General features: G+C 40.8%; 1 long non-coding RNA gene across 1 annotated transcript; it reads left to right on the plus strand.

The window, feature by feature from the left end:
* The first annotated feature begins 1315 nt into the window (after positions 1–1315).
* Positions 1316–4815, plus strand: LOC108933190 (uncharacterized). The gene is made up of 3 exons (XR_001966047.1): positions 1316–1400; positions 4335–4435; positions 4705–4815. It is a non-coding gene; the product is annotated as an uncharacterized LOC108933190 (long non-coding RNA).
* The last annotated feature ends 4313 nt before the right edge of the window (positions 4816–9128 follow it).

Here is a 9128-nt window from a genome sequence, read left to right on the forward strand (position 1 = left end):
GCTGGTGAGACCTTGCAAAGGATTGGGGGGAAGGGGGAAGAGATCAGAGGTTGTGTAATTACCTGAGGCAGAAGATGACGTAGTGCCTAGAGCTGATGCCCTGCACTTAAACGACCCACTTTCAAACCCAACCTCTTCATGTAGTACTCTTGAATGAGGTACATATACCAATACAGCAAAAGAAAATTACCCGACAGTATGAATAGGTAAATCATTCTAAGTGGATTAACACTGTATCACTTTTGAGAAAAAGTATTAGATAAGTAAGTAAATTTATGTGAATTAGGCCAAATGATAATAAACAGTGATTAGCTTCTGTTTGGCTCTTTCATACTGTTATATTTAAGATATAGACATAGCATTGAGTTCCTCCTTCTGTTTGTTGCCTCAGCGGTTTAAATGCACAGTTCCTTTTCAAATATCGGAAAGATATCAGTTTTGTAACCAATTACATATTAGCTACCAAGAAAGTGGTCATACTGATATCTCACATCAGGTGGAAGGATATTTTTACACACTTTATTCAGTGCATGACTGTTCCATAAAGTGATAAGAACAACTAAAAAGGTAATGGTTTTAGGTATACGATGTCATAATACCATTATGAGCTATAATAAACAGCAAATATTTAGGAACCTGGAAATGTACATAAAAAAGTTTGCTTTGGTTATTGAGTGATTTAAGTACACTATAACTAAGACTTATCAGTTGGACTCATACAATGTAATCTCTTGTAAGAAAGGTTCTTTTTCATTGCAACTTACACATTTGCATCACTACATAATACATTTTCTTTTTTTTTTTGCAGATAAGATCACAATGTCTCCTATATTTTGGTATGGAAACGCCCCGTCAGCCTTCACTACAACATGATTAAAGACACAAACAAGTATTTTCGGTTAATCGTAGAGCTATTGATTCGTCAGTTGTTTATCATAGGTAATCACGGGTTATGCCGTATCAATGTCGGACACCTGCCACACAGAGAGTATGCACCTTGTCAGATCAAAGTGTTTCTGGTGCATCACCTGAGGTTAAATAACAGTGTGTGGTCTGAATCATGAATGGAAACAAAACTGTCCATTCCCCCACAGCCTGAGCAATATTCCACTAATGTCAATGTGTAGGTCTTCCATCCTTCCACGAAGGCTATTTTGAGCTGCATGCACGACCCTATCCTCTCCGTTACCATGTGCAGTTTTGATATTGCAGAGCGACCTCCCACGTGAGTCAGGTCTTAGTCACCGGCCTCCCTCATTTGGCCAACTCTGGGCTCTCTCGCCCGAGCGTGAGCTTCTCCCACTTGCTGGCGGACTGCAATGCCTCCTAGAGCTGAGGGAAGACAGATACCAGTGCAGACGATATGAGCCTCCGGTGCTTTGCAAAGACCTCAAGGACTGGTGAGTGTGCCTGAAGTTGTACTTTCAGAGAGCACACACATCTGTGTGTGGCGGGGGGGTATCTGTCAGGTCTGTGTCATATCTGTTTATGGATCACTGTGTGGGTTTGTGTGTTTTTCTGTGTAACAGATGCAGTGAGACCTCAAAGACTGTTGGCTGTTGCTAGGGTAGCGTTTTATCTATCACGCTATTGGTTTACTGGAGAATATGAACACAATTTAGATCTTAATGACCAAAACCATTTATTTATTTCATTGTTACTCTTAAGAGGAAGCTGTAGGGGAGAGATTTCTACCTACTTTGTCGTGTGGGAAGCCTGGCCCTGAGAATACTCTGTGAAATGAGCTCTAAACGCTGCCGATTCAGGGTCAATCAGGGTCTTCTCATCAGGAGTTTGCGCGGCTCTGCTGGTCACACACCCCCCCAAACTACAGACCAGTGTTGGGTGAGGGGCTGAAAATAAAAAAGCATTGCAATGTTTCACATTTAACGGTCTAGAGCTGCTTACTGAGGCTGTCGGCCATTGTATTTTGAAATGATTACCTTAAATATTAGATGTATACGCTTAGCCGACATTTTCCTCCAAAATAACTTGCTGTGTTTTATACATTTGTACAGCTTGGAAATGTCTCCTGGAGCAGTTGAGCATAAGTGGGAGGTGATTCGAACCTTGGTCCTTTCGATGCAAAAAGGGCACCCCACCTGCTGCTCCTGTTTTTCCAAACTTGTGAAATTTTGTTTATTTAAAGGATGTCTAAAATTTAAAGAAAAAAAAGTTCTGCAGCAGAATCTATGCCAATGCTAACAAAGTGAGTTCAGCCGCAGTTAAAACATGGTACACAGGTGTTCAGTACGTCTCAATTGTTTTTTTATTTAAATGAGATTAAACGCAGCGCTTCTAAATTTATATACATATGTAAACCCTGTTTGATGTATAGGGTTTAAGTTTCCAGTTTCTCCACAACACAGGACCGCGTCCCAGCAGCTCGAGCCGCGAGCTCGAGCCGCCCAGCCACACGTCATAGCGTAGCGCGGGACGGACGGACGGACGGACAGCGCGAGCGAAGGGGCGTCACGGAAGCGCGCGATTCAGAGATTCGGCGCAGTTCTGCGGCCGTAGTGCTGGAGACGAAAGTGCGCGCGCGGATAATTCCGTCAGCAAATTGAATAAAATGGAAACAGACCGGACGGAAAAATTATCGTCTCTCGCGACGCGGTGCTAGTTTATTACTGCAGTGTTTCTGGAATCTTATAAACTTTGAATTAAAATTATCGTCGCTTATTTTTCTTCCGGTCCGCACACTGACTGAGGAAAATCTCATTGTACACGATATATGCATAAGCAGTAAACTCTGATTTTTTTTTTTTTCTTAAAAAAAGCATTTTGGGTAATTTTGTAATATATTTTTTCATCATGATATTAGGCGGCACGGTGGCACAGCGAGTAGCGCTGCTGTCTCACAACGCTGTGGTGGTCGTGGGTTCGATCCCCGTTCAGTCTGTGGGGTTTGCATGTTCTCCCCGTTTCTGTGTGGGTTTCCTCTGGGTGCTCTGGTTTCCTCCCACAGTCTAAAGACATGCTGTCCAGATTCACCCATAGTGTGTGAGTGACACAGAGAGAGAGTGTGTTCCACTGATTGATTGATGGATGGATGAGTGACCCATTGTAAGCAGTATATCTAGCAGTGTAAGTCACCTTGGTGAATAAGGTGTGTGGGCTGGTAATACTACATAGTATCCATTGTAAGTTGCTTTGGAGAAAAGCATCTGCTAAATAAATAAATGTAGAAATGCCTGAAGGGATATTTTGCTGATTCAGTGAAACAGTAATTTTTTTTTAGCAGTCTCCTACACAGAACTGCCTACATCATGTCCTTCAAAGCGACATATAATATCTTCTGCATAACAGTGTACAACACCAGAACGTATATTAGTAAAAATGAACGATACAGAGTCCATTCTGCTGATCTCTACAGGAAACCACTCAATGAGTCAAATTTTGGTTTTGGTGGTTTTCACAGTTCGTGCTGTCCCTTTCTGCCATATTTTTCGGTGGCATTAGCACAAAGTTGTTTTTCCGATCACAAAACCCCAACGCAGTAGTCATTACGATACTTTAGGGTCCGTTATGTACCCAACCCCCATCACTATAATAGAATTCGGTGAGTCATGACCTTTGCTTATGCCTGCTTCCTTCTGGGTACGTTTTTTGCCAGTAGTCTTTGCTGTTACTTTGCGTGTTACAGGACAGTGTGCTCTAAGCAGTCTTTATTGTTCTCAGAAGCTTCTTGCTCCATATTGCTTCTCGTTTCACTCTATTCTGCACGAAGCATCACTCCCCACCCCCCTCAAGACCCCCAGGGCCAGATTTCAGAGACATGACCACCGCCCCTCGCTGCTCTTCCTTATGCTCATGGTTGGCGCATCATCAGGTTCCCGCACTGCTGATAGTCCTCTCTAGTTGTTGTGGCCACTGTTCTCCCTGATCTTCACAGAGGCACACAGAATTACCCTATAACGCACCGTACGGGCTGACGGTTTACACCGGATTCGTTCATTACGTAGGCGTGTGCACTTAGAACAGAGGACAAGAGGGGAATCGTAAGAATAGGTTGCGCAAGACATACTGCAGGGATGGAGGGTGAAGCATGGCAATCAGGCATTCCCTTCAGTACTGGCAATGCCTGGTTGTGCGACCCGTCTGAAAGAGAAGCATGCTGGGAAGCTCAAAGGAGCTACGCGCAGGCCCCAAATGTCTCCTCTCCCCAGGCACATGGCTCACACAGCTCCTCTACTGTCCCTTCAGCAGGTGGAGGACAGACCCTTAAAACATGAGTAACACTTTATTCGCATTAACAAGGGATGTAAAAACTCAAGACTGTTTCAGGCCCTGAGCTGCTGTAAAGGAGCTGACATGGAATGCTCTTGGTTTAGAAATTTGGAATGCTGCACAAAATGAAGAAGATGAAGAAAAGAAGGTCAGAAGAGACTGAAATGGATTTCGGTGAAGATGTTTTACCTGCGATCTTACACAGGTAAACTGGAAAATTAGGCGGATGGATGCATTTATAATTGTCGTCCCCTCCTTTTGCTTTTTTCACCTTCTGGTTCGTTGACAAACTCCTAGCTCGTCTCGCTGGTACATTTTCATGAAATTTCACCAAAGGAAAAAAGGCTCAAGGACAAGTAGGTCAACCAGCGTGACTAATGATCATTTCTCCAGGAATCAGTGACAACCATTTCAAACTTGAGCAATGTTCCAACTGGCCAATCACAATCTCCCACTGACCTACTTCTTTTTCAGGAAACAGGTGGCCACTGGACAGCAACTGCTGGCGTCCTTCTTTTTAAAGAAAGGCAAGCATAATGAATTCAAGCATGGATATCACAGTGGATATTTATTAATGTTTAAACAGCCTGGGTGGCAAAAGAGTTAGTTTTGTGTGCAGCATTGGTCCAAGATGTTGTCATGTTCACAGACTGTGTCGCCTGCTCTCTTTTTTTTTTTATACCCATGCTCCATTTCTACCTTGTGTGAGTGTTCCCAAACCTTGGGTGGGGCACAAGAACCTCTGGGTGGGACTGTAATTTCAAGTTGATGCTGGCCTTTAAAGCCATACAGAGAATGTGTTCCCAGGAGCAGAAGGGGGCTGTGTAATCGAAGAGGGTAGCAACTCTTTATAAATAGGCAAGAAGCAAGCTCGGGCTGATGTCTCAGAAATGCAGATAGCTCTTCCACTTGATAGGACATGAAGAAAGATATAGATAGACTCTAAGTGATAGACAAGAGGAACACAACACAACTTAGTCCTCTATTTATTAAACTGGCTTTACTTCAATGTCCCAGTGATGACTGTATCTCACATTCCTCAGAACACCTAGAAGGTCCTCAAGTGAGTATCTGTACACAAGCATGTAACATTTCCATCTTAAATAAAAATGAGTCTTCATGCTATTGTTCTAGGGAATGTATGTAGTTTCTATTTTTAAGTTATAATAATGAAAAAAAGTCATTATTATTACTTTTGATATACTGAGTAGCAATTATTGGTGTGAAAATATTTTCCTGTTTTTGCCAAAAATTATTTCCTTCTTTTTGACTAAATCAGTAAAACACCCATTCTGGACTTTATAAATCCTCAGTAGACAAAATACTCCATTAGGTGTAAAACATGTCAGAAGTCACTGAGAGAAATGTTAATCCACTGCTAATTACATTTTAATTTTTCCAAAACAAGGAGATAACTCAGACTTTTGATATATTAATGCGAATGCTCATTGGTCTTGCTAAATATGTAATGTATTTTTTTTGTTACAGACCAAACAGAAGTGATGTTTACAGAGCTTATAAATAACTTCTGGTATTTTAAAGGTTAACCAACAATGTCACAGAGATCAAGTGAGTCATATACAAATTCCACCCACACAGCGTAACCTTTCAGTAGTATGTTAAATTCTACAGTTACTTTTTGTATCAGCATTTTGTTTTGAAATTAATTTTATAAATGGTCACCCCCAAAATTATGTCTATTATTAATGCTGATATAGTTGGAAAAGAAATTAAATACAAAGTAAAACAGCATCTACAAAATACATATGTATATATCTATACATAACCTGGATATTATGTTATTTCACACTTAATTCTATTCCTAGAGAAATCATAATTTTTTCCAGTTGTATTTCCAATTAGATATTAATTTTTTGAAAAAACTGTACGTAGTAAATGCTGCCTTCCCTTCCATGACTTTTTATATATGAATAAAGGCTTTGATAGTTTGCCTTTCGCACCATGATACAAATAACTGCTAAGTGAGTAAATGTAAATAAATGTATGAATTTACTCTAATTTTCAGAAATGTGCCAAGATATGACTGTAAACTATCATTGAAAATTCTCTATTATATTTAGGAACTCCAGATCTCGAAATCCCTGTGCAGTCCTGGCAGGTCAGATGGGTCTGGTATACCTACGTTATAAAAGACAGGCCCTCAAACAGATCTCCACTTTTCTTTGAAGAAGTGACTGTAATACTTGAAGTCACCCTAGCATTGCTTATCCAACCACATGCAGATGCCTGGAAGATATTGTCTGACTCTAAAAGGTTAAGTGAGATAACGTGTTAACCTGCTGGAAGCAAGAAAGTGAGTTTCTGGACTGATATCGGAGCCCCGTGGTGTAGCATACAGCCTTACGGGAGAATGACCTTTAAAAGGAAAAGTTACCAGATTAGACAGATTATTTTGAAAGCTTTGCATTTTAACTGTGCGTGCTGCCTACACAGATGCAAATAAGCAGATGCAGTCAAGAAAACTAACCACAGAGGATGAAACACAAAGCGCTCGCTTGACTCAAGCAGCACATCAGAAAACTCTGAAACAAAATTGACTGCATCTCAGAGGAGAAAAAAGCAAAAGACTTTCTTTAATTGGATTAAATGAGCACATAAGGGTTCCTCGGTTTCTATTTCCCGTAAGTTGTTTAAAATTTGCCCCATGAACGAATCTAACTAAGAGGGCAATAACTGAGCTGACTGGTTATTATAACTAGGGGTACTGTGAAGATACATTGTGCCCTTTACCACACAAAGTATACTGTTGTGTTTCATATTGCATGTGGTATAAAGGTGAAAGCCACTTTGAAGGAATAATGTGAAAAAGTATGTAAAAGGGCTCCCTTTAGCACACTAGGTGAATTTTGAATGTACTTGCGATGGAAATATTTGCACGTTTACGGAGATAAGCATGTCTAAAACAGCGATTACCATATACCCTTCTCAGATTTGATCAGAATGCCTTTACATTGATGCTAAACACCAGGGATTATTGTTTATTTACCTTTTTTAAAATACAGGCCATACAAATTTCATACTGGCATCACCGAAATACTTTTGTCAAGTATCAGATATTTTTGATTTGTCCGTTGGTTCTGGCCTATAGTTGGCATGTTAACATGTATGTGCATCATAATTTCAGGTTTGCACTTTATCATAATTCTTGAAAGACATTAGACAGATAAACACTTTTACTTGTGTTCTTTTTTTTTTTTTTTTTTTACATCATCACTGCTTCTGTCCAAAAATGGCTAAACATGTTTGTGATGTTTCTGTTTTCATAGCGCATCTCTAGAAAATTCTCTACACTACACCAATCAGACTGAAACCACTGACTTTGAGAAAGGCTTTTGTGAATGAATGTATTATGATTTAGTCTTTTCCCTACAAGCAGGCACTTGGCTGTCGGAATACAACGTTTTACGGCGTGCATCGAAACACACGATCGATCACGAGCCAATCACGTGAGTGATCCCTCGGGAAGTAGAAGCGATCATAAGAGTAATTTAGCCAATCACATTCAGAGGATCCCGCACGCCTCAGGGTTTTGGATGTTAATCGCCACTCTCTGCCACCAGGGTAAGAGAACCAGCACAGGCCTTCACTTCTTGAGAGGAATTCTTCAACTGTCCACTGTCACTGTTAGCAATGACGGAGGCGGGAGTGCCACACTAAATTCGGGTGGTATTACCGCACCGCTGAATGTGGTCCGTGCAAAAAAAAAAAAAAGAAAACAAAAACGAAAAAACGAGGCCTTCGCCAAGGGTGCCCGTCGCGAGACATTGCAGCGCGCCCCTGTTCCCGCCACAAGGAGAGCAGGTTATGGCCTGACGTGAGAACAGCCAGAGAACAGAAATAAAAAAATATATATATGCAAGCTTTCAGTCACAGGTGGTACGTGTGCAAAATTTGCAACTTTCGTAGTACAACCGTAGGCAGATTACGATAGTGAAATTCTGCAGTAGGTACCGTTACCTACGTGTTTGCAAATGTAACCAACCATATCCAGGCTTCGTCAGACAGTGGGTTGTCCGACTTGTGGAAAATTTTTCATCTTTATCAAATTCATTTAAAGAAAGCGAGACTCAAAACCGAGTTTCGAAATGAGTAACTCCTTTATTGCTATTGTAATTTTCAGTCATATAACAAGTAGAGTTCTTAAAACGACATAGGAAATACTGTGTTTTTTTTTTGTGTTTACATTGCGTTAGCCAAGTGAGAAGATACTTTCGCAAACTTCTGCCTTGGCTTGAACAGTTTGGTGGTGAAAGGTGCACATTTTCCTAGCGACCAAACGACAGTGTGTGCGACGCTGGTTCTGTGAAATACTGCAGAAGCGATGCGTCCACAAAGCGTGCATAAACCTTAATATAAATAAGCGATCTGTGAGAGCGAGGCGCTGCACGTGCCAGGAGTTCACTTTCTCGCAGCGCGTAACCCCGAAATCGCCGCGGAAATTCCATTCTCACCCAGTTATGAATTATGATGAAGAGGAAACCTCGTGTCAAATTGGTGTTATCATTTTGCGTACATTGAATTGCGTAATTAAATTGTGAGCTGTTGGAAGTTGAATTGTTCTAAGTAGGATTCTGCTGCGCTCTGAACGAAGATTGCGTTCCCTCGTTTGCCTAAATTGTACACACATTATTTGTCATTGTTCGATTTTAGGTGCTATGCCACATGGGACGCTGCTCGATCTGTACATATTTTTTCATACTTAACACATTATTATGATTGAATATATAATTTAACTCATTAGATTTCACAGAATTGGAAAGTAACACGGTGTGTTCAGTTGCTGAGAACACAGTCAGCGTGTTACATAGAAATAAAGGATCGATTATGTATCATTTGTTTAAAATAATAGATGCGATTCTTTTTATAGTCTCTGATTT

The sequence above is a fragment of the Scleropages formosus genome, chromosome 1 (assembly GCF_900964775.1).
Source record: "Scleropages formosus chromosome 1, fSclFor1.1, whole genome shotgun sequence".
Classification (NCBI taxonomy): Eukaryota; Metazoa; Chordata; class Actinopteri; order Osteoglossiformes; family Osteoglossidae; genus Scleropages; species Scleropages formosus.